The sequence below is a fragment of the Protopterus annectens genome, chromosome 5.part1 (genome assembly GCF_019279795.1).
Source record: "Protopterus annectens isolate FY-2018-M chromosome 5.part1, PAN1.0, whole genome shotgun sequence".
Taxonomy (NCBI): Eukaryota; Metazoa; Chordata; order Ceratodontiformes; family Protopteridae; genus Protopterus; species Protopterus annectens.
The window spans coordinates 459352349-459379092 of record NC_056736.1 but is presented as its reverse complement, the minus strand read 5'-3'; the positions used below and the strand labels follow the sequence as shown (position 1 = coordinate 459379092).

The window sequence follows — 26744 nt, the reverse complement described above, 5'->3', positions numbered from 1 at the left end:
AAAGTTCCTCACAAAGAAGATCCTAGGCCTTAAACACTTGTCCCATACGGACAGACTCAAAAAAAACCTCAAACTATTCTCTGTCTCATATCGCCTACTTAGAGGCAATCTCTCCTTGATTTACAAAGCCATGTCTAACCCAGCTCTGTTAGAAATGCTACATCTAAAGAAATCCTAGTCCCTCCATACCACATGTTCAAGAGTCATCAACCTCATTACCACAATCAACAGAACATGCTGGAGGGGCAGGTTCATAACCCAGAGACTGCCCTTGCTATGTAATAGACTTCCCATACATGTCAAGCAGAGCACCTCATTGGCCCTATTCAAGAGAAATCTTGATGAGTGGATGGAAAATAGAAAATTCACCCTGGGGATCACTCCAGTGGTGCTACTCGACAGAGCTACTGGAAACTAAGGTTGGGTGGCACGATGCCAGGGTAATCCTAGGGGCTAGGCTTGTAAAGGATCCAGGGCCATTAGCCTAGTACACACCTATGAACCTATACATGGGCATAATGGTCATAGGTTCATAGGTTCATACTAGGCTATCTGCCCTGGGGCAATTATAAGCCTAGCCCGATTCTGTATGGCTTACGCCACCCCTTAATTTGAGTATACTGTGCCCTTTTTAAGGTTTAGTTTACTGTGCCTCTGTCTAATAGTGACACAGGAGTAATCCCTGGAACAAACCTACGATCCCCCATCCACCTATCGAGATTCTTCTTGAAGAGATTCAGTGAGGTGCTTTGCCTCATATGAACTGGAATTCTATTCCAGAGTGAAGGGAGCCTCTGGGTTATGAACCTGTCCCTCCAGCAAGTATAATTTATTTCTGTGCTGAGGTTCAAGTCCCTCGAGCGTGTTGGTCTAAGGGATTTAGATTTACTGAGGTGGAGCATGTCCATTAATTCTGGATTTGACATAGCTTTGTATGTCAGGCATAGATCGCCTCGAAGTAGGCAGTATGCAACTGAGTAGAGCTGGAGTTTTTTTAACCGAGCAGCATATGGCATCTGTTTGAGACCCTTGATCCTCTTGGTGAGATACTTTTGGGGTCTTTCTAATTGTTGCAGGTGTCGGGTAAGGTACATCCCAAAAGGGGCATTGTATTCTATGATGGGCCTGATGAGGGATGAATAAAGGGGCACAATTACCTCTCTTGATCTAGATGTGAAACCCTTCATGATGAGGGGAGCTATGTAGAAGGTCTTTCTAACCACTTTGGCAATGTGGTTTTCAAAGGAGAGATTGCTATCAACTTGGGTCCCCAGGTCCCTAATAACTTTCTCAGTACTTAATAGGTTTCCGCCTATTTGGCAATTTGTGGGCACATTGTTTTTGCCAGCGGGTATGACTGTACATTTTTTGGCATTTAGCTTTAAACCATGGTGCTGGTACCAGTTATCTGTCTCTGTGAGACCTTTTTGAAGGATGTTTGTGTCAGCTGGAGAGTCGATTATGACACCCAGTTTGCAGTCGTCTGCGAACCTGGTGAGCCATAGTCCTCCCACGTTTGCCTGTACCTCGGAAAAGTATATATCGAACAAGAGTGGTCCCAGGACAGAACCCTGTGGGATGCCACTTGTGACCGGTTTCGAGTCTGACATGGCTCCAGCAACTCTCACTCTGTGGGTTCTGTCTTTGAGCCAGTTTGTGACCCATCTTGTGACATAGGGGTTTATATTTAGGCTGGATAGTTTATCTATGATGCCCGAGTGGGGTATTGTGTCAAATGCCTTTGCAAGGTCCAGATAGGCTGTGTGGACTACCTTCCCTTCATCTATGGCTTTGGTGACTGTTTCAAAGAAGTCAACCAGGTTCAAAAGGCAGGATATGCCCTTGACAAAGCCGAACTGGGTAGGGTCTAGTGTCTGTAGGTCCCCAATGTCTTTGTTTATGAGCTCCATGATGATCCTCTCCATAGCCTTGCAGACTAAGCTAGTCAGGCTTATGGGGCGATAGTTTCCAGGGTCCGTAGAGGCTCCACCTTTGTGGAGTGGGACCACTGTTGCTGTACGTCATTCTGTGGGTACATATCCTGTAGTGAGGCTGAGATTGTATAGCTATTTTATTTGAGGGATTAGTTCCTCTTGGAGTTCATGTAGGACACAACCTGGGATGCCATCTGGTCCCATGGAAGCAGTGTTTTTTGCTTTGGAGAGGGCAGCCTTCACCTGAGCATCAGAGATGTTTGGAAGGCAGCCCTCTGCTGGGATAGATACTTGCTCTTTTGGGGGGGGGGAGAAGTTTGCACTGAACCTGTCTGCCAGGATATTGGCGATGTCTGTGGGTTCAGTGTATTTTTTGTCGTTTAGAATCAACTCAAAACAAGTCTGGGAGTTGCATCCCAGGTTCCTAATATAACTGAAAAAAGCCTTATGATTGTCTTTGGTGTCCTGTACAATTTTTCTCTCGGAGCTGGCCTTGGAGGATTTTATGAGGGATCGTAATTTTTTGCTAGTACTGATCAGAGATGCCTTCCCTATTAGGGATTTTGCTCTATCATGTAGTAGCTTCCTCCTTCTGTTGTACAGTTTATTTATGGCAGGGATCCATCAGACTGGATGCCTGCCTTTGGATGATTGGGCCTTGGTTTTGTTTGGGATAGCATGATCCATGCATTCCTGGAGATGTCCGTAGAATGCGTTTATATAGGATTCTGCAGTTTGGGCCATAGTTTCTACTGGCCCTGGGGCCTTGAAGGATTCCACTTCGGTTTTGAGAAGTGAGAAGTTTGCTTTTGAGAAGTTTTTCACTGTGGTTTTCTGGGCTGGGGGTGGGGTCGGGATGTGGACATCCAGTGAAATTACTTTATGGTCTGATCTTACCAAGGAGGGATATACTTCTGGTGTGGAGCATAGAGTCCCCATGTTGGTAATGATCAGGTCTAGTATGTTGTCCCCTCTTGTGGGAGTGGTGACTAGTTGTTCCATAGCATTTGAGTTTATAATTTCCAGGAACCTTTGGGCTAAGGTGCTGGGATTTGAGTAGTGCTCCCAGTCAATGTTTGGGTAGTTGAAGTTGCCCAATATAATGGTGTTCGGAGAGATCTTCATGTTCTCCAATGTTTTCAGGAAAGCCGAGTGAGATTCCTGACTTTGAGAGGGTGGTCTGTAGGATGCTATAAACAGAAAAGCAGTCTTGCCCACTGTTAGTTGCACATGAATGGTCTCCGATACTTCGTGCAATGCCACTAACCTGGATATGTGGATATCCTTGATAAATATGGAAACTCCCCCTCCTTTTGTGGTTCGGTCCGGGTTTTGGGGCCGAAAAGCATGATATGAGGTATAGCCTGGTAGTGCTGGGGTGCTCTCTGGAGCCTTGAACCAGGTTTCTGTCACTGCACAGATATCGATGTTCTCCATTCTGAGTAGAGCATCAAGTGCGTGCATCTTGAGGTTAAGACTTCTGGCGTTAAGCAGCATTACCCTTAGTTTCTTGTTCCTTGTGCTGTCTATGGGGGTGAGTTTGACTTTTGAGCCTTGCCTAAAAAAGGCACTATGGGGTTGGCAAGAGCCTTTGTCAATATCCGAAAGCCCAGTGGTGACAGGTGCAAGCCATCCCTAGCGAAGCAATGTGGCTTGTCGAGCATGTCATCCCAGGCTGACAAGACACTGGATCCCCTTTGAATGACACCAAAATTTTAGCCAATTGTTAAAATCGATCATTTTGTCTTTGTACTGTGGCATCATTCTAGGTGAGGGTAAGATGCTGCTCAAGGTCAGGGTCATACCAGCCTGGGCTACATGATGAGAGAGCTCCTCTATGTCTCTTTTCATGTAGTCCAGGGAGGTACGTCTCAGGTCATTCACACCAGCATGTACAATGACTGAGTCATATTTGTATTTGCTTTGGAGTGACCTGAGTGCTTGCGTTATGTGGCTGATCCTAGCACCTGACAGGCAGCTCACCGTGACCATCTCTTTATTCAGCCTGGTGAGTGGGATGTCAGTGCGTCTGACAATAGAGTCACCTATTACAAGAGTATCAGGTGTGTTATTCAGCCTTAAGGGCTGTGGCTGCTTGGCACACTGACTTTGTAGGATATGTGTTGTGCGTGTTTTGTTTTGAGGTAGCATTTGCTTGGATGTCTGCTTTGGAGGTCTCTGTTGCTTAGGTAGATTTTTATTTAGAGCCTCTGAGTATGTTTTTGTGTATTTCTGTGTTTGGTACACTGATGTGGTGGGACTATGTGATACTGGAATTGTGTTGTGTGAGGTTACCTTCTCCTCCTGACTGGTTATACCAGGTTTGAGATGAGAGAGCTCAGCCTCCAGTTTGGCTAAATAGTTGCATCTCTCACATATATTTGAACCTGTTTGGAGGAGGAGAGGGTTGTCCATGTACATGAGACAGTTGTAACATTGCCTCAAAATTCCCAGATTCACCAGCTGGACTGGAGAGGAAACCATTGACTGACCTTTGGACATGCTAGAGTAATATAGGGAAACTGAATTTAAGACGGACCAATAGAAGACAGGGTAATCGTAGAGCATATAAGAGTAAGTAGTGCTTATGGTTTAATAGTGCTAACTTGTAGGATTACTTAATTGGACCAGTGAAGGGTCTTAGATTGAGAATATGGTGTTTAAATTGAGAGATAGAGCAGTTTGAAGGGAAAAAGTGAAGAGCAGACTTTGTGGAGCCAGGAATAGTTTAAACCCAATTAGGCGGGGCTGCCCGCTGTTGTGCTATGCACAAACATGCGCAAAACCGCACAAAAGAGGGTTTTAAGAGAGGAAGATGAAGGAGTTTGGAATTGACCCAAAATGGCCAATAAAACTACAGTTTCAAGTCAGTAACCACTCCCACAGGGGCAGGCAGGCTGCTCAATGTTTTTCACTGTCACTGATCAACAGAGAGACTTCCCTTTAGCCCAAGCAAAAAATGGCCTCCAAGAAGCTTACAAACAATTCAAGAACAGCAAGTCTGTAACTGAACTTTTTTAAATCTCAGAAAAGTGGGAAAAAAGCAAGATTTTTTTGTTTTTTTCAGAGATAGCAGAGGTTCACAAGTATCAACAAGTTATAACAGTGCAGTAAATGACCCCACACAAGAGTGCTAGGCAAAAGACAGATAAAATGCAAGTTTTGAGAAAAAAACGATTTTAAAAATAAGTATACCAATAGTGTGTCCATTGAATTCATAAAATAGCTGCTAAATTTTTAGTGCTAAACAGTGTTTATCATCGTTGTTTACCGGAAGGTTGTCCTGCATTGTTCTTTGTTGTTTAAAAATAAGTGCAAACAGAAAATTCAGTAAACAGCTCTAGGTTGTGCTCTAAATACAGTTACTAATGCAGAAATCAAGTTTAACAAGCCAGAAAATGCTCAAAATAGGCGGCTGGCTAATGTTTCCTTAGCACCATGAGAAGCACAGCCAGTGCTGGCCAGTATGGGTAGTATCATTAGCATGTTTCTTTCTGGCAGCAGTTCAAAGACAGTGTTGCTAAATGGCCTCATTTGCATACCCAACTCACCACAACACCTTGCTAAGAGGCGGCCCTTTTTATCATGATATAAAATGTGAGAGCTATTTTGTATGAAAACTCTTCTAGATGAAAAACTATGAGATAGTGGACTTTATATAGTAACTCTGCTCACTTGGAGATACAAATAGTGAAGGAAGAAAATCTGCTTAGCAATTTATCCCAATATTATAATTAACACCTGTGTGGATGATGTAAAAAGCTGTGAAATAAAGTATGCACACATCACTGACAGATGGTGTGAGTTATGAGTTAGTGGGAAGACAGCTAAGTAGCATGTCCCAAATCCACTTGTGGTGAGAAACAGCATGAGTATCATGCACTTAGAGATGGAAACACCAGAAGGGATATGATGACCCCCATCAAATGGTAAAAGGGGGTGACAACACTACATGAGACAAACAGAGAGATGCAAGAAGGAGATATGATGACCATGCCTACTGTTGCAGTATGTGCAGATAGGGAATTTGAAGAGCACTACAAGTCCAGCAAGGCAGGTGCTGCAGGGGCAGGAACAGATGCCTTAAGTAGTCGACTTTTACAGTACATCATAATTACCCACTAAGTGTCATGTGTTACCCATAGGTGTAAAAGGTTTGCTATAGCACACGTGAAAGACAACAGATAAAAAATGTCACCATCCAGAAGATGGTGGTGTTACTGCAGACACACCACATACATGGCATGCTCCTTGTGGACAAAGGTGTCATAAACAAGCTGTAGCAGAATTAGGTATGGAATGCAGTGCTGCATGATCTGAATGCTGCTGACAGCCAGAACATGTGTCTGCAATGGTTGTGGTAAATGGCAACTGATATGACAATCCATACAAAGGACAACACATCAAACATTGCCACAGACATATCCACCAGAGAGGGTACTCCACTGACAAGTGATGTCCCTGTCTAGGAAAGAGGACCAGAACATCATCCCTGGTATAGATCTAGTGGCCAGACTGTCCACGACCAACCAAGTGTCAGTAGGAAATACCTGCTACATTTTTTACGGTACAGTGCTGCACATGTGACAGGATTAATTTACATAGGATCTTCTACATATATATATATATATATATATATATATAAAACCTTTCAGCTACCTCTGGGCTGTAACTGCAATAAACACCACATTAATATCTATCTATATATCTATCTATCTACACACATATATGTATATAGAAGTTAGAAAAGTCACCTGATAAAATAACTTCAAACCTCACTAATAAAATCACCCAAAAACTTCTAGAAAGAGGTCAGCTGTCTTACAGGATGGAATAGCCTTCCCTCCATGAATTCTGTATTCTCTCAACTTTCATCCCCTAATTTCCTTTCTTATTTCAGTAACATTCCCACTGTAGAGGCAACATCATAACCCCATTTAAAGACATCTACAATCTGTCTATTACCCTGATATTATGCTTAATATCTGGACAAAGTGCCATCATACAACCTGTCCCAAAGAAACCCGATCCCTCCAATCCATCAGATTTTTGGCCATTTCTTTTCTCCTTACCCTACGAAAGATTCCGGAAAATTACTTTACTTAACTTGCAACTCACTCAACCGATACCATCTCAAAAGCAGTGTGGTTTTTGGTCTGGTTGCAATACATCTATGACCATCAGGACACTCAGAGACAATGTTATTGGAATGAACAAAGGCCTATTTACTGGAGCCATTTTTAGTGATGTCATCAGAGCGTTTGATTTTGTCGATCATTCATTTCTCCTACCATCTCATTGAAATTTGCATTAGTGATCTCTTAATGCCCTGCTTGAAAAGCTACTCCTTGATCCACCACTTCTCGGTGAATTTCAGTTCATCAACTTCTCCTGTAGTCCCTCTGCAGACAGGTGTCCATCAAGGATCTGTTTTGGCATTTTTCCTCTCTTCTATTTTAAACTTGACTTACCCAATCTTCCTGTCCTGTTTCTGTTGATGTCAAGGTCCTGTTTCACTCTAGCCATTCTATCATTTCTCTTGAAATCAAACTTCAGGCTGGTTTCGATGCCCTTATTCAGTGGATCAATAATAAACAATTACTAATATACTCCTGTAAAACAAAAGCAATGCTTTTTGACACTAGGTAGAAGCTCGCTTCTATCTCCAGGTCACAAAAATATTTGAACATATTAATAACACTATTGAAAATGTCACTTTATTCAAATAACTAGGGATTTGCTTGGACTCCTTCCTAAATTTCTAACTCCACTTGGACTACATGCTCAAAAAAAAGTGTCTTCTTTTCTGGGCTAACAGGATCTCCCCTATTCTATCCAGACAATATAGAAATGCCATAGGCAAAGATGTCTTACTGAATCAGCTAGAATATTGTCTATTTCTAATTCCTGCAACTTCTAAAAGAAATGTATCCACCAGTCAGTCCATTTTAAATGCCATTTGCAGATTCACCACTCCCCCCCCCCCCCCAAGAAATGAGCAGCACTGCAAAACCACTGAAAAAAATAGCTGGCTACCTGTGAAACAATGTGCTGACTTTCTACATGCCTCTCAGCTATTTAAACTTATCAAGAATGGCACCTTCCCCCCACTTGCTTCCAGACTATTCAGAGATGCACCAACATGCAACTTTAGACATCTTAGCCACTCATGTCCTCTCCACCAAACCATCCAAAGTAGGCTTCACTGCACAGAACATGATTTCTTAGTCCTTGGTCCTAGACTCTGGTAAGCTCTCTCTCTCTCTTTCTCTCTCCCTTCTTACCAATTTCTTCTGATTAAATTAAAAGCACATTTCAAGATTCTAAGAAAATATAGTTGCTATCTCTGGACATATAACTTAACCTGTTCCTGCCCTTCTTCCCTCAACATACCTTGCTCTGACACTACGTTTTATTGTGATTCTTTCAGCATGCTAACTCTGATTTCCAGTCTGTATATAAAGCACGTATATATTGTGTTTTTATCTGTTGCCATTATATCCTCATGTCAATTATGATACTCACTTTTGTATATATTGTATTCTGCCATCCTTTCTGTATATAATGTCATATATCTTTTCTGTATATACTGGTATGCGACTGAAATAGATCCATTGGTATCAGTGTTCTATCCCAGTTAAATTAAAATAACATAAAATTAATAGGGCAGCACATTCCTGATGTCAGCAGATCATCTGTGGCTGATGATGATGGCAGCATGAATTTGACACCGTCCAGTGACATAGTGACACTGTCTGCAACTTTACTGCCAGAGTGCATAAATATATCCCTAACATCAGAGCCCCCTCTGGAGGTATAAGATGACCCCTTAGTTTCATTGGTACATGGTGGGTGTCATGTAAGTGTCAAATTCACCTGGGCTACCTGTGTTTCCCCAGTCTACACAGCATCTGAAATTCATACTGTCTCAAGTGAACATATACCCACCATAAGGGAGAGACACTGAGGTTTACATTGACTCCATGACTTCAGGTCTGCCCCTGGTTTGAGTACAGCACTCAGCATAAATCAGTGGTTGTGCAGTTCAGTGATCCAAACATAATTGTTAGTGTTGGCATTGTGGAAATGGCAAGTGTGCTCCATCTGCACAATGAAATGGAGTGTAGGGGCGGGGTGATGACAATGCTGCTCAAGGTCACTAATGGCAAATGTCACATCCGTAAGTGTTAAAACGAGACACATGACAACCGAATTCTGATCTACCTCTTTGGGCCATACAGTCTATGGTCATGTGATGATTCAGACGTGATGAGGCTGGACACATACTGGCCCTACTCAGACTGCACAGATCATTGCAGAGACAGCATCACTGTCAGCGATGGGCACACACCCTACCAGACCTGGTCACGTGTACTGTAACAATCATGAACAGTGATGCTACTCAGGGTAAATCCCTGGATTGTGTCATCAAGCTGTTGGTGAACATTCCTATAGCTCTATCCTATCAATATAATTTGACAACACATGGAGCAATATATCTGCTCATAGCTATCATCCAGGTCATGAAATCATGGACAGTGATGATGCTCTGTAGGTACTCAAAAGAAACCCCATCAGGGTGCACACACGAGCCAGTAGTTCCACAGCTTCCTTGACGTGGGCCACATTAAGCCCCATCACTGCAGTTCTCCATAGTGGACATCACCAGAGGTCATGACACTGCAGCTCAACCCCACCACTAGAGGACATGAAACCCCGACACTCTACAAACTCTGCCCAGAGTAATGGCTATAGAATTCACTTGCCATGTCCCTACCATATCATAATGTCACTGTCACCTGACATTGTATCTCTCATCTGCACAAGGGATGATGACTGTGTCATTCCTATTGCCTAACCTGCATGGGTATGGTTATCTCTGATGCACAGTGTGAACCATCCATGCACTGCCTTGCATAGCATAGGTGTGATTATGTGTGCATGTTTTATTTTGTGCTTTCTGTGTCATGGCCTATAGAGATCAGAAGTAACACATAGTGATTGAGCCATCTGGCTACTTAACTATCTATTTATCTATCTATATGGATCTAGGACTATTGAACGAAAGTTCAATAGTCCGAATCCACAATACTTTCACCGAAAAAGCGCTTTCGTTAAAGTCCGTTCAAAAAAAAAAAACAATAAATCTTCTTTTATGCAGGGGGGCAAACCCCCCTGCACCCCCCACACCCCCCCTACTTAAGGTCCATTACTACTCAAGGTTGCATTACAGTGGGGAAAAGGGAATTCTCCCTTAACCGCACCGTAGTGCGACCGGCACAACCAGCATACATAACTGAAAGTGCTGCTTCGGTGAACAGCACTTTCGGTTATATATATTCGGTGATTTCTGCTTCGGCAGAAAGTTCCGTCGGGGAACTGTACTGATCCCATCTATATATCCCTCTATCTGTCTATTTACCTGTCTGTTTATCTAACATAAGTTTGCTGAGGTTGACAGCAGTGAACATAATGTTTACTGAGAGTGGTGCACATTGTCAGCATGTGTACTATACAGGAAAACAAAATACACTGAAGAATAGGGTCATTCTTTTTCTAGACACACACTTATGCAAAGGCCAATACTGAAGAACAGTGTCATTCTTTTTCTAGACCCAAACCTATGCAAAGTCCAACACTCAAGAATAGTGTCATTCTTTTTCTAGGCCCACACTTATGCAAAGTCCAATACAGAAGAATAGTGTCTTTCTTTTTCTAGGCCCACACTTATGCAAAGTCCAATACAGAAGAATAATGTCATTCTTTTTCTAGATCCACACTAATGCGAGAACAGTACTTCCCATTATTGCGCAAAATTATATGTGGTCAAAGGCAGGGAAATATAAGCACTAGTTCTCTTGTGCCAGAAACATAGACAGACAGTCTCTGGCTATATCTTGCATGCTTGGTATAGCAGAGGTTACCTATGTATTTCAGCAAGTTGTTAAGTACAAATGTTGTAAGTGTCTTGTACTCTAGAAATACTAGATTATACATTATGTTTCTAATTTAACACTGATCTGCTGGGCCTTGTACTACTAGATGGAACTGAGAACAAGTATTTCTTCAAGTCAGAGTGTGATGTTATCTGCCGATCATTATCTTATAAAAAAATGCTTACTGACATACATTAGTCCTCACTGCAATACCAAAGCATTCTGCTACAAATTATTAGGTGGTCTGAGATATTTCACTTAAAGGCTGTGTAATAGTATAAAATGTCATGCTATACCTCGACGTGTGTATAATCGAATAGTAAGTACATATCAGCCACCTTTCTTCTCCTCCCATTCTTCCTATATGCATCAACACTATTTACAAATAGTCACCCTTCTACCAGACATCAACTGGAGCAATGTTACAGTAAAATTATTAAATCTGCATGCAACCTCCCAATCGAACCCATCACTAATACCTCTCAACTGTCCAGATTTTCACCTCATATTTTTAGTCTGTTCCTCATAAAGTGTGTGGTTTTCTGGATTTTTGTGGCAAATCAGTGAGGATTGAATTTACTATATAATAACAGCCATTAGAGTTTTAGACTTCATGTCCTTCAGAAAATGTATGGTAACACAAGACCTTTTATTTTAGCAACTTTTTAACTTTCTAAGAACAATATTTAAAATTTGCCCATTATTTTTGACTTTCAACAGATTTTTTGTATCAAGAGGTTGAGAGCTGTGCCACCACTGCATAGCCCTAAACACCCTCAACTGGCTACCCACTTAATACACTCTGACAGGCCAACCTCATCAATTGTCATGTGACAAATGGATACTTATGCTCCATTGCACTTACTATGGCTGATTCCAACAAATCTAATAACTCATGTGGTGACTATACTCAGTCTGTATCTCTAAACTATGGTACAACCTTCCAAGTACTATCAGATTTCTGGGCAATATAAAACAGTTGAAGGCACTGAAAGATAACCGACTGAAAAACAGACTATGTAGCTGCACTTTACCCACAGGCTGATTTCTACTTTTTTCCTTCACCTTATTTTTCGCTCTCTCTCCTGTACTACTAACATACCCTTTCCCCTATTTTTCTCTTCCTTACACTTAATCTCTCAGCTGTCACTCATTCCTCTTCCAGTTGTTTTCCCATGCACTACCTTAACTATCTCCGTGTCTATAACCCCTACTGCTCATTAACCCACTGTCTTCTTTTACCAACCTCTGAACTAAACTACTTTGCACATAGTGCCAGCCTTAGCAATTTCTGGGCTCAGTCTGAACCATTTTGGTGGTACCCTTAGTTGACTCCCTCCCACCAAACACCCCAAACCCTGCCTCCATGTTAGCTTTCTCACTTTAAGACAAGTTTAGTTTAGGTATCAGGAATATATACCATTACTCCATATTAAAACTCAAAATAAAGTGTATATTTATTAGGTTATATTTTTAACATAAGAAAAAAGAAAAGTTAAAACAGAAGTAAACAACTGGACTCTTAGATTATCCCCAGATCCAACATCTACTATTATTCCTCTCTCAGGGATTACTTAACTCACTCAGCCACTACATAAAGGGCCTGTTTGATGGGCCACTGAGGCCCTCTGTCAAAATGATACTTCATCAGATGGGTACATCCTGGTTTAACAGTAATCATATTCCCAAATTCATGCAACAAAGGCCATAATGTCTGAGTCTGGCTAAGATAAATACACACTTCTTCCTTGGCCTCCATACTTCTTTTTCTTTATTTTTCTCTTTCTTTACTGTCTGCTCCTTTCCCTTCTTTCTGTTATTTCACTCATACCTCACACTCTTTACATCCCATGTCCAACACTAGTAGATACTGTAAATACATTGTTCTTTGTATCTTATTATCTCCGTAGAAACATTATACTATATGATGATGTGACAGGGCACAGATACTCTTCTTACTGATTTTACTGATTAAATTCTTGCATCCATCTACTTATAAGTGTATTGATTTATGCAACATATTATCCTGACTTACACTTCTCTGCATGCTTGCCCTTACATTATCACTCTTGAATTAATATTGATTAAAGTTTATTGTTTCTCTGGCTGTATTTCTACCATGCTGAGCCTGAAAATTCTCTAGGTGGATCAGTGTTTTTTTCTTGGTTAACAGTCTTTAAAAAAATAAACCACCTACTTTTGCAAGGTAAGTACTGTACACACACTGGTGTCTTTGGGACCTGCTGCAGATGGTACCTAGCAGACTGTGCTACTAAAAAATCTGGTAAGGTGTGGTGACTCTTCACAGTCCACACATTTCCCCTCCCATGCCCAGTGTCCACAGATGCAATGAAGGAGTGCACAAATAAGACAGTGAGTGTACAAGCGAGTCAGTGAGTACACAAATCCATCAGTGATTGCAAAAATGAGCCAGTGAGTGCACAAATGAGTCAGTGAGTGCAAAAGTGAGTCAGTGATTGCACAAAATAATCAGTGATTGCACAAATAAGTCATTGGGGCTCCACTTAATGGTTGTGGGAAAAATGGGTGACCAAACACAGCATTATAAAATTTCTAATATCCATTATACATTCTATTTATTTAATTTTGCCTTTGTTTACTGGAATAATCCAAAGCAGATTAGCATGAACCCATTTTAAGGGAAGCCTGGTGAGAAAAGCTGCACACATTGTGTAATCATTACAACTACCATTAAAGTTTAAACAAAACTGGGGAATTATGTACAGTATGAGATTATGCATAAAATAGCTTAAGCAAAAAAATGATATACATACAAAAGGAGATATTTCTACAAAGAAACGGTTTACAAGCAGCAATGAATTTACAAACGCTGATACTTAACGAAAACACATTAGTTTCAGTATACAGTAGGTTCTTGGTATAGTAAAATTACTTTTTAAGAGGAGAGAAAACAATTATATTAGAGAGATAGTAATAGTAAGAAAGCTAGTCAATTGAGAGTAGGAGGAAATTATTGTAATAAGAAATTAGGATTTGTTCTAGAGATAAAGAGATGAAATATCTTTGCAATGTGGCTGTCATCTTTGTAAGATGCAACAGCAGATCCAATTTTCTCTAAAATGACATTTTAATTGTTTTTTGTTTTTTTTTTTTTTTGAAGTAATTTTCATTTTGGTCTGTTTTTAGTGCTAGAGGTGTGGAGTTCCACGTCTGAAATGTTGTTTGAGAATAGGAAGTCCCCTGCTGAAATGTAAGATTTGATTATGGCAAACAGATATTTGTCTTTTGATTTTAGTTGTCTTTCTGGGTATTACCATTTTATGATGTTTTTATGATTAGACAGTCGTCTAGCTTCTGGAAGTTTTTGTGCACAATAACAAATTGTGATAAAGACAGGTAGTGTATAGCTGTAGCCAGTTAAGTTCCCTGAGTGCTAGACAGTGGTGCGACTGGTAGTGGTGGTTTGCATCAAATCTGGTAGTTTTATGATAAAATTGTTGTAGCTCTGCCAGCAATGTGACCTGCAGGTTACGGAAAATGGGGAAAGCTTACAGCAGAGATGGCAGCAGGTAAGCAGATGCTATTTATTTTTGGGGTCTATTTCAGAACATCGAAGTATTAAAATTTCGAATGTTCTGGTATCGAACACTATTCAGCGAATGCTAAGAATAGCGAAGCTGCAGAACAGCAAATTCTTTCCTTGGGAAAGAATTCAGTTGGCTGTTTCTGTGGCTTTGCTACTCTTAGCGCTGTGGTGGAAAGTTACGGGTTGGGTTCAGGTAAGTGTGCGATTGTTTGCACGTTAGTGTTAGGGGCAGGTTAAATGAGTTAGGGTTAGGGCACGGGTTAGGCATGTGTGCAATAGTGACAGACTTTAGGGTTAGGGGCGGTTTAAGTGAGTTAGGGTTAGGGCGCGGGTTAGGTGAGTGTGCGATAGTGACAGACCTTAGGGTTAGGGTTTGGGTTAAGGTAAGTGGGTAGATAGTAGTGTATGTTTAGTTTAGTGTAGCGTTAGATGTAGGAGTTTAAGTGTATGTGTGTGGTTGCTGTTTGTTTGATGTGCTTGTGTTGTGTGTATGTGTTTCGGAGCAGCAAATTTTTTTCCATGGGAAAAAATTTGCTATTCTAAATGTTCGATATTTTCATGTTTAGGTGTTTTGGGGCTGATGAAATAGCGTTCGCTATTTTCATCTTTCGATAACGTGATATAAATGCTATTTTTGGGCTTCATTGGTGAGGAATAATTTTCCTGTTTGTAAATAGCCTAGTTTATGGTATGTTTTCTTTATGGCTTAGTTAATGCATTGATCAAATTTGAGCTGGTCATCAATGATGACACCTTGGAGTTTAGCCTGGTGATCTTGTTCAATCTTAGTGTTGTTAGTGGACATAATGGTAAGATATGTCTTTTGTTTTCAGAGGTTTTGAAAGTAAATAATATTAATCTTAATAAATTCTCATCTTGGGTCTCTCCTTAGAGGAGGCAACGTTAACACACCACCCTACTGATAACTGTTTATTTAATTATTTTAAACTGGGTAAGCAGACTAATGATTGCAGGACTTTTCCATCTATATACTATTTCATCACAACAGTAAGGATTACATGCAGGGATAATGTATACTGACTAAGCATCACATGTTGGCAGGTGGGAGGAAATCAGAATGCCTTAAGGAAATGCACACGGGTGTAAGCAGGACACACAAAACCCATATAGGTTGTTCAGCTTTCTATAATACACTTTTCTCCAAATTTCTCCCCAGTTCTGTCCAACTATTTCTGTAAGTTCCTGCTTACCCCCTGTTTTGTATATGGCTCAAACTGTGATATAGGAGTTGCAGTACATTTATGACCCAAACTGTTTCCGTTAGTGTTTTTTTATACTTTTAGCCAAGTGAATCATTTTTCTAACCTCCTATGTCTCCTGCCACTCAACAAACACATCTCATATTTGACATGTCTGAGACTATTTTGCCCCTATCTGTGACTGCAAAATGCATTTCTCTGTCATATTGTTAAATTATTAACTATCATAACTCTAAATTATCAGAATTTATCTTACATTGGTCCAAATGGAGAAATGAGGGGTTTGAATAGAGAGATGAGGGATCCGAATGGAGAGATGAGGGATCCGAATGGAGAGATGAGGTGTCCGAATGAAGAGATGGGGGGTCTAAATTGAGAGGAGGTGTCTGAATGGAGAGGTGGGAGGTCCAAATGGAAAGATGATAAAATAAGCAAACAAAGGACAGTAGTATTACTGGAACTGAATTCATCTTCTAGTCTTGGTGAGCACCTTCATGAGGTAGACCCTGTTTTTACAAAAATCTCACCAAGACAACACTGATATACAGACTGTATTTTATAAAGCATATATCAGAACAGAAGTAGGTCAAAAATAAAAAAAAAGACAGCTGAGTGCACAATTCCCAGGATAAAGAAGTGCCCAATCCTGGCAGGCTCACTGGTACTAGGATGGGAAAAATGACAGTGTTGAATCCTCAAGACACAAAAACATTCTGGAAATGGGGTTAGGCCAGGCTCAGGGGTGGATGCCCCCCCCTGTTGTAGAAGGAAGTAGTAGTCCTCAAAAAACCCAAAAAAACTGACAGGCCATAAAAGAGCCATAAAGATGATTGAGTTGAATATTAAAGATAAAAAAGAAGGTATGTATTTTTATTACTATGCAAGAAGCTCATAATGTCTGGACAGAAGATATACAAAAAGATTAAGAGAGAAATTAGAGGAAAGAAAAATATTTACACAAGAAAAACTTTCAAAAGCTTCATATGCAGATTTGTGCTTATTAATACAACAGATTCATTAAAAACATTACATAGACTAAGAAACCTTGGGTCATTTGAAAAAAAAATCAAGAAGTGCAAAAATATAAAGAACAAAATCTAGAGATTTTAAATGGTATAAAAAGAAATATGGACACGGGAAAGAAAGAGAGATCTGATATGATACAATAGTTAAGCAATGGGGAAAACCAAATGAATCAATAAAAATGCAGCTCCAAAGATATTTGAAGAGAAGTACAGGCAAAGACACCCAGATATGGAAAATTTCACAATACAAAAAGTAAGATCACAAAGAGGAATTGTAGAACAAAACAATTTCCTGACAGTTATAAGCAGTAGGGCAATCCCCCTGCACCCTCCACATGGGGGGCTGCGCCCCTACCCTCCCCACTCTTTAAATATACCAACTCCGAGACCATACTACAGTGCAATAAAGGGAAAATTCCCTTTAACGCATTGTAGTGTGGTCTCAGAGTTAGTATATTTAAAGAGTGGGGGTACAGGGGAGCTTTCCCCCTGCTTACAACCCTTTATTTTCTCTTGTGTTTTTTGGGGGGGGTTTTATGTGTTTGAAATTCTGTAAGTTCGAACATATAGGTTCAAACATATGGTGTTTGGATTTACAGAATTTCGACTATGTGATATAGACCCGAAAAATACAAGGTAGTAAGGGAAAGGAATGGGAGAAATCAAATGCTATCATGGAAGTAATGACTAGAGAAAACTGTAAAGCAATTAAGACAAGAAAAGTCACTTTTAGAAGAGTCCAGAAGAGGGAACACATCAACAAAAATAGTCAGAATGATAGACTTGATAAAAACACTATTTCAAATAATAAACTAAAGATATAAGCATAGACAGAAGAACAAAGAAGATATGCAGATAAATATAAAGAATAAATACAAAATAAGCAAGTTATTGATGAGGCAAAACATGTTTTACAGAAAATTGGGAAACAAGGCAAAAGGAATAGAAACACCACCAAAAAAAGAAGAAATAGACACATTTTGGAGAAATATCTATGAAGATCCTATGGAATATAACAAAGATACTTGGATGGAAGTAAAAGAAAGAATAAGTAATTAAAATATACAGGATAAGAAATGGGATGAAGTAAGAGCCGCAGAAATTTAAACAAAATTAAGAAAAGTTCCTAAATGGAAAACCCTATGCCCAGATGTAGTACCTAACTTCTGGCTAAAAGTATTAACATCTTTACATGAAGTTTTAGCCATGAGTAAGAACTATTTATATGGACATCCTGAACAGACATCAACCTAATTAACATCAGAAAAAAAACTATACCCCTCCTTAAGACTGAACCCGCAAGATATCCTAAAAACTATAGACCAATAACTTGTCTTCTGAAGATATATAAACTATACACTTGTACTGATGCCAAAAGAGTTTAAAGTAATTTAGAAGAAAACTCAATCACAGCAATATAACAAAGGGATAACAAACAAAAGTCATATGGAATAAAGGATCATTTATGGTTAAATAAAGTCATAATTGAGAATTGTAAAAAGGGGAGGAATCTAAGTATGGTATGGATAGACTACAGAAAAGGGTGAATTTAACCAAAAGATGAATGGTTAATAATGGCGGCCCAGGATAGTTGACTATGTACACATTGGTTTACAATGTCCATTGAACATGTCAGAGAAACTGACAAAAGCAGGTTTTGTAAAACGGAATTGGAAACAGTTGTACATCTTGTTATTGGGTGTCATACACTAATGGCAGAAGGACTGTATGCTGAAGGGCATAATAATGTGGCAAGACTGTTGTACTGGGGATTGTGCAAATATTATAATAGTGAAGTAGCTGAGAAGCATTGGAAACATGAGCCACAAAGCATTATAGAAAATGACGAGGTTTATATCAAATGGGATCACCCATTACCAATAGCTCAAAAAATAGATGCAAGAAAACCAGATATAGTAGTCTATGAAAAGAAGACAAAAGTAGCATTGATCAATGAAATTACTATACCCAGTAATTAAAGTGTCTTGCATATAGAGAGAGAGACACAAAGTCATAAAACACCAGGATTTGCAGGCAGAAACAAGAGCAATGTGGAAGGATACCCAGACAGTACCAGTAGGAACAATGGGTCTCATAAAAAAAAGAATTTACAGTCATACTTAGATATGTTAGCAATGCAAGTAACTTCATATGAAATGCAGAAGGAGTCATTACTGGACACATTGCGGGTGCTGCGAAGAGCACTTCCGGCTGACATCAAAAATTGAAACAATACTAATTTCATGAACTTTAATCATACTTCGACTTAGGAATGGAGTCCATTCCCATCATCTTGGAAAAATTAAAAGGCAGAAATAATATATGTCATTTATTTATTTTTTGCATTCTAATGTTTGTTTTCATACTGTCTGAGATTTAGTATCCCATAGTTATTTCTTGTATTTGTATTCATTAATAACCAACCATAAACCCCACACCAGCAAGAAAAGCAAAAGAAAACACAGTGTCTATCAGTCCTCAAACTAAGTATTCTCTTGTTATCTTTCCAAGACAGTACCTGGAGCAGTACAGAAAACTAAATGGCTAATCTGACCAGTTTGGGGTTGAAAACCCTGTTGAGGACTCAGCAACAGCAAGTGACTACCATGGGATAGTGAACAGCTAATACTGTGAGCCACACAAGAGGTGAGAAGCTGCAGTTACAATACTGGATTAATCACTAGTGGAGTGTATGATGGGAAATGTCTGCTACACCAGTGGTTTTCAATCTTTTTACACTTGAAGAGCAGTGAAAATAGGAGCATTAACTCAAGGATCACTAAGGCAGACATAAAAAAATCATTATTTATAAGGAACCAATTAAAACAATTGCTGTTTGAGCATTGTATATCAAAGAATATGAAGTCTGAAAATTCAGTCCTTTTTATGAGGAACAGACCAAAATTATGGGGCAAAAATCTGGACATTCTGCACAAATCTGGGCAGTTGAGAATTATGTTACCTACCTACCTCTTACACACACACACACACACACACACACACACCTACCCATAGGTCTCAACCAAAAAGGGACAAATCCCAACAGAATCAGGGACAAAGCCATATATATATATATATATATATATATATATATATATATATATATATATATACACACACACACACACATACACACACTTTAGAAATTGCGGTTTTGTACATTTTAACTGCAATTTTATTCATTATAAATCAGATTACATGTATCATTTCTCACTTCGACATACTCTTTGTTTTTATCACTTCATGTTTTTATTTTTTAAGTCTTGCACAGATTTAGACCAATAAAGCCAAACTCCACTAACTGTAGACAGCACATTTCAGTCTTCTTATAGCTTTATCAGCACAGCATAAGTGGACTGTTTGGCTGTACTCTAGAAACACAGGGTCCTTAAACCCATCTGATGTCCATAACCATTAAGATGTCTACAAAATATCCCAACTAAGAACTAAACCAATCTGTCTATAAAGATTTAAAAAGGAAAAATAAATCATGGGCATTCAGAAGCCATATAGTTGAAACACTTAATATCCTTAAGGGGTCATTCGCATATATCCCATGGGGCTCTATTACAGGAATTTTAAGGTATCACACAGTGAAAACTCTAGCTTGGCTAGGTTTTTCTTGCATTCCAAACATTATCTCAGGAATGTTAAATGTGTATGCAAGACATTGCCAAAGGAGTGGCTTTTCTCCCTTTCTGTGTTTTTTTTTTTTTTTTTTTTTTTTTTTTCATGAACAGCCTATCCATTTTGAGATGTGAGGGTGACAGCTAGCCTTCCCTCCTAGCCTCAAGTGAGTATGATCTCCAAACAGACAAATGTGATGCTGTCTAAAGTGGATCAGATGAAAATTAGTACCTTCACATGAGAGTTTATGGGTCTATCCCTGAAAAGAGTGGATTCTTCACCAGAGGCAAAAAATGAACAGCTATGCCAGGTGAGAGAGTTTACATACCTTGGCGTCTATTTCACTAATGGGAGGAAAATGGGCCAATGTATTCTTTCTTTCCTTCTTTCTTTCTAGACTAGATGCCACATACATGTCAAGCAGACCATACCACTGGCCCTCTCCAACAGAAATCTGGAGGAGTGCATGGGGAATAGGATACCCACCCTGGTAACCACCCCATGACGATACTCAGTAGACACACTGTGGAGTATCGTCAGGTGCCATGCTGCCAGGGTAATTTCATGGCCTACCCTGTAAAACCTCCATGGCTATCTGCCTAGTACACAGCTATGAAGCATTGCAGCTATGGATTCCAGTACTGTCAAATGTGCGTGCGTGCATTAGTGTGTATAAAAGTGTTTGTGAGTGTGTACACATCCGGCAGAAAGTAGCTGGAAGCCAGTCTCACCCAGTACAACTAACACTGACATACCATACATGTGCTGTTGATGTTATACACCATACATAGGTACCTTGGGACACTCTCCAACCTATAAGCTCTGCGGTGTGTATGGTAACTGCATAATACCAATAACTACATAGGTAGGGGTTCTAATAGGATTCCTGCCAAATGTGTGTATATGTATGTGTTTGTAGGTTAAAGATTTTCGGCCCATTCATGCTCAGTCCACTTCCCATTGGCCTACTTTAGCACTCCTGCTGATGTTATTCACCTTGAAACATCACTTTGAGCAGCCTTATGCCCTCTAAGCTCTGTAGCGCTTGTGATAACTGCATAATACTATAGTGCAATAAACTGCTTAGGTAGGAGTTCTGATCTTACTCCAGGCAAATAAAAAAGAATGTGTGTGTTTGTAGAGACATGATTTTGAGGCCATTCCTACTTACTACACTTCCCTTTCCCCTCCTTTAGCACTGCTGCTGATGTCACTCACCTTTAAAGAGATGTTTGGACTACTGTGGCACAGCAGATAAATGCATAACACTCTAGTAACAGTAGCTACGTAAGTAGGGGCTTGAATCTCATTCCTGGTATGTTTTGTTGGGGTGGGTTTTGCTACACTTTTGTGTGGTCCACCCAGTACACTACCAAATGTCCACTGTACAGGCCCCACTGTTGTGATAGCTGTGGACACTCTGCAGTCCTATAATCTGTTTGTCATGTGAAATAACTATGTAACAGTATGGAGCCCAAAGCAAGATATGTGGCTCTTGTAGTCCTGTAATACCATTCCACTCCAAGGATTTTATGTCAGTGAATAATAACATACATGTGAGTTCCCATCCTCATAACATTCAGATGGTTCTGCTGATACACAACCTGTTGCTGTATAACTGTTCAGTTATGATAGCAATATTCTGATTATGTCCCTATACGTGGCCCATTTCCCACCCTTTGTACAGCCTTTGTTTATCACTGTTGCACTAACAGGTTGATAGGTATGGTTCTAAGGTATGGCTACAATATATAAATATATATATATATATATATATATATATATATATATATAGAGAGAGAGAGAGACATATATATATCTATATATATATATATATATATATATATATATGTATACATGTATATATATATATATATATATATATATATATATATATATATATAACACACAAATGTTTCCACAGAGCTTTCTCACTATTGTTGTATGCCTCTATTGCATGATATGATTTAAAAAACAAGAGCAATTCCTACAGAGCTCAGAAGGTGTAGTGGCATGTTCTTTACTTTAGTGTATAGGTTCCTGGGTCCAAGACCTTGGACTGCTGGCTTTTTCATTAATGTTAAATGAGCAGACTGCATGATAATTGTGAAAAAATAAGACCAATTCCTATATCTCAGATGGTGTAGGGGTATGTTCTCTGACTTTAGTGTACAGGGTCCTATGTTCAAGATCTTGGACTACTGGCTTTTTCATTAATGTTAAATGAGCAGACAGCATGATAAGTGTGAAGAAACAAGAATAATTTCAGCCGCTCATATGGTGTAGTAGTATGTTCTCTGACTCTAGTGTACAGGGTCCTGGGTTCAAGAACTGGCATGGCTGATAATTTTGTTGCTGAGCAGAACAAGGGCTGTTGGGTACACAGTGATGGGATACCACTGCTTACTGCTGCTTAGTAATGTCCCTCACCTTAGTAGTACCTTAGGACAAGTATCACCCCATAATCTCTGTGGTGTGTCCGATAAATGAATAACAATGTACTAGCAACAAATAAATGGGTAGGAGTTGTCATCACAGCCCTGGCAAATGTAAAAGTGTGTGCCTGGCAACTGTAAAAGTGTGTGTTTGTGTGTGTGTGTGTGTGTGTGTGTGTGTGTGTGTGTGTGTGTGTGTGTGTGTGTGTGTGTGTGTGTGTGTGTGTGTGAGAAAAAGCAAGTGTCCAAATCCATATATTCCGATCAAAGTTTAATGAAAGTGCTTTAATCGAAAAAGCGCTTCCATTAAACTGTGAAAAAAAAAATACAAAACCACTAAATAAATATTTTTGCAGGAGGGCTTTGCCCCCCTGCACCCCCCACACACCCCCTACTTAAATATTCTCACTCCAAGGTTGCATTACAGTGAAGTAAAGGAATATTCCCTTACTCGCACCATAGTGCGACCGGCACACCACTCACACATACCCGAAATTGCTGCTTCGATGAACAGAAATTTCGGGTATGTGTGAGCACAAATTTGACTTGAAAAGTTAAATTTGCGCAAGTGTCCGTGTCCCATATATATATATATATATATATATATATATATATATATATATATATATATATATATATATATATATATATATATATATATATATATATACATACATACACACACACACAAAACTTGACTAATTCTACAGAATCTTTTCCCTACTGTTGAATGACTCTACTGAATTATATGTTTGAAAAAGCATCAGATAATTCTATAGCTCAGATGGCTTAGTGGTAAATTGCTGTGGCTATGATTTATAGGGTCCTGCATTCAAGACTTGCAAGGGCTGATTATTTTGTTGCTAGGCAAAACAGGGCTGTTGGATACAGAGTGAGTAAGGTACTTTTAAGCAGTTGTAAGTGGGTTTGCATGGGTTTGCGTGGAGCTAAGCGATGCTAACTTATGGTGAACTATGCTTACACACAGTTAGCCCTATAAGTGCTTAATCTGACTTAGCTTCACTTAGCACCGTGCAAACATGCTTACACCCACTTACCCCCATGCTAATTTCTCCAAAAGAAAAGAAAAAAGGGGTGATAGGAAAATGGTGAAAAAGGGGGCATGCAGAGGGAAAAACATTATGAAAAATAGCTAGGGACGTGCAGGACGTGTGTAGGGAAGGTCCATAGCTGTCCATTTCTTCTACAGCAACAGCTGTGCATATATACAGAATTTAGAGGTATATTTGTACACTCAAACCCCTGAGAGAGGGGTGAGGACAACAATAATGTGTTGTGAAGCCAATTAGACCAGATTACATGTGTCCAGTCGACATGTGTACGAAATGGACAGCTATATATGGGGTGACATTTTTTGTGGGAACAGATTGACCATTTTTTTTAAGGTGAGCGTGGGATGTTAGGGAAGGATAGTAGGTATATTTGAGGAGGTAGGTTGGGTAAGAAGACAGACAAGACAGCAGACAAGGGCGGTGTATGACACATGTGGGGGTAAACACCTAGGACATGGAGGGGTGGTTGGGAATCGGATGCCCATGAGTCCCCAAATGGATACAGTCGGACTGAGATCCCCACCCATGGGGAGTCACCACTGCACCTTCACAGCCCCAAAGGTGGCTGTGCTGGGGGCTGAGCAGGAAGGACATGCTGAACCCTCTAGATGTGCCACACAGCCCTCAAACTGACATAACAGATCTCTGAACTCCTTTCAAATTTCAGTATCCAGCAATCCCTGGACTTGGCTTGGGGGGTCAAGCCCCATCCTCTGAGGCAGTTCCACCCACAGGTGATGCAGGACTAGCAGACGAGGAGGTCCTGAAGAGGGTCCCAGATGTACTGGGGCCCGGTGTCACGGCCAGTTGAGGCAGTACAGGTGGATCTGCTGGGATCAGCCTTCCCAGACATGCTATGGTGTTGCAGTTTTGCAACATATGTTGGTTAGTCATGAAAAAATACATTCCAGGATTAGTTATAACAGCATGCATAAGTATTCCATTAACCCAAAATAACAGATTTGGAACAGTTGCATAGCAAACAGAACACATGCATATATGGCAGCACAATGGGCATTATAATGGCGTGCAGGTTACATTGATAGCAACAGGCCCAATGATAGTATTTGAACAGGGAACATTAATAGAAAAACATCTCAGCATTTGTAAAACAATAGGACACATGTCCCAACAGTAGGCTTGGTCAGAAACATAGCCATTGATTTATGTGTTTAGATTATTGGTGCAGATAAGGTGGGGGGGATGTCAATTAACAACTGTATATGCTTGAAGTGCTCTAATCATTACTCTACAGGTATTACCATACTTTACAACAACCTATGGCCTTGAGTTGGGCAGTGGCATGTTTGTACACAGTGTATAATTACAGCCTTCTTACAGCTACTTTATACCTTTTCTTACCTGGCAGACCTGTGGAGGAAATTTTTGTTAAGACTACTTGACTGTTTCTACCCATATTCACATAGTCAGGGTAACATATGTGCACTCATACTGTGTGTGTGTGTGTGTGTGTGTGTGTGTGTGTGTGTGTGTGTGTGTGTGTGTGTGTGTGTGCGCGCTACTGCTATACTCTGCCTTGATTTCTATCGGTCACCCTGGTTGCTGGTTCATAGGTTCATGGGTTAATAGGTCGGTATTAGGCTATTGACCCTAGGGCCTATATAAGCCTAGCCAAAAAGGTACCCTGGCTTTCGTCACCCAAGAAATTTATTTTCCTGTGCCCCTGTCAAGCAGAGCCACAGAAGTGATCCTCAGGCTGAATTTCCTATCTCCCATCCAATCATCAAGATTTTTCTTGAAGAATGCTAATGAGTTTTGTTTGATATAGATAGATACTTTGTTCCAGAGTATGGGGAAGTCTCTGGGACAGGAATCTATCCCTCCAGCATGTTTTGTGGTGACAAGGTTTAGGTCCCTAGAGTGTGTAGCTTGGAGGGATTGGGATTTCTTTAAGTGGAGCATGTCCAACAGCTCTGGCTTTGACATAGCTTTGTATGTTAGGCAGAGATCACCTCTGAGTAGGAGATATGTCATGGAGTAAAGCTGGAGTTTTTTGAGATGGTCTGCATAGGACATCTGTTTGAGGGCAGTAATCCTCTTTGTGAGGTATTTATGCAGCCTTTGCAGTTGTTGTAGATGTCTTTCGAGGTACATACCAAAAGGGATGCTGTATTCTATAATGGGTCTAATGAGTGACGAGTAGAGGGGAACAATGACCTCTTTTTTCCTGGATGAGAAACCTTTTGTGATGAGGTGTGCCATGTAGAAGGATTTCCTGATTACTGTGGTGATGTGATTATCAAAAGAGAGACTACTGTCTACCTGTGTCCCAAGGTCTCTTATCACACTTTCGGTGTTAAGTAGACTATTGCCTATGTGGTAGTTCATGGGTACAGAGTTTTTTACCAAAAGAGATGACAATGCACTTTTTGGCATTGAGACTGAGGCCATGGCTTTGACATCAGGCATCTGTCTCAGGGAGGCACTTTTGTAGGATTCAACATCATTAGGAGTTTCAATTATGGCTCCTAGTTTGCAGTCATCTGTGAACTTCATTAGCCAAAGAACTTCTGTGTTAGCCTGTACTTCAGAGAAGTAGATACCAAACAGGAGAGGACCCAGGACTGAACCTTGTGGTACTCCACTTGTCACTGGTCTGAAGTCAGATTTGGAGTCTGCTATTTTTACAGTGTGGGTTCTGTCAGTGAACCAGTTGGCAACCCTTCTTGTGACATAGGGATTTATACCTAGTTTAGTGAGTTTATCTATAATTCCAGAGTAGGCTATGGTGTCAAAAGCCTTGGCAAGATCTAGATAGGCTGTGTGAACCACCAGACCCTCATCTATGGCTTTGGTGACCACTTCAAAGGAGTCTGTCAGGTTTAGGAGACATGATCTGCCTTTTACAAACCCGAACTGGATGGGGTCCAGAGTTTGGAGATTACCAATGTCACTGTTTATAAGT

The 26744-nt window shown here is 40.1% G+C and overlaps 1 protein-coding gene across 2 annotated transcripts in view; it reads left to right on the top strand.

The window, feature by feature from the left end:
* LOC122803484 (galactosylgalactosylxylosylprotein 3-beta-glucuronosyltransferase 1-like) overlaps window positions 1–26744 on the top strand; it is a 783044-nt gene that overhangs the window by 209318 nt on the left and 546982 nt on the right. The window contains exon 2 of one of the 2 annotated variants that reach the window (XM_044073116.1): window positions 19195–19329. The exons of the other annotated variant lie outside the window; for it this stretch is intronic. The gene's annotated coding sequence lies outside the window, so the exon portion shown is untranslated. The remainder of the gene's footprint in view (window positions 1–19194; window positions 19330–26744) is intronic. 2 annotated transcript variants of the gene reach the window in all.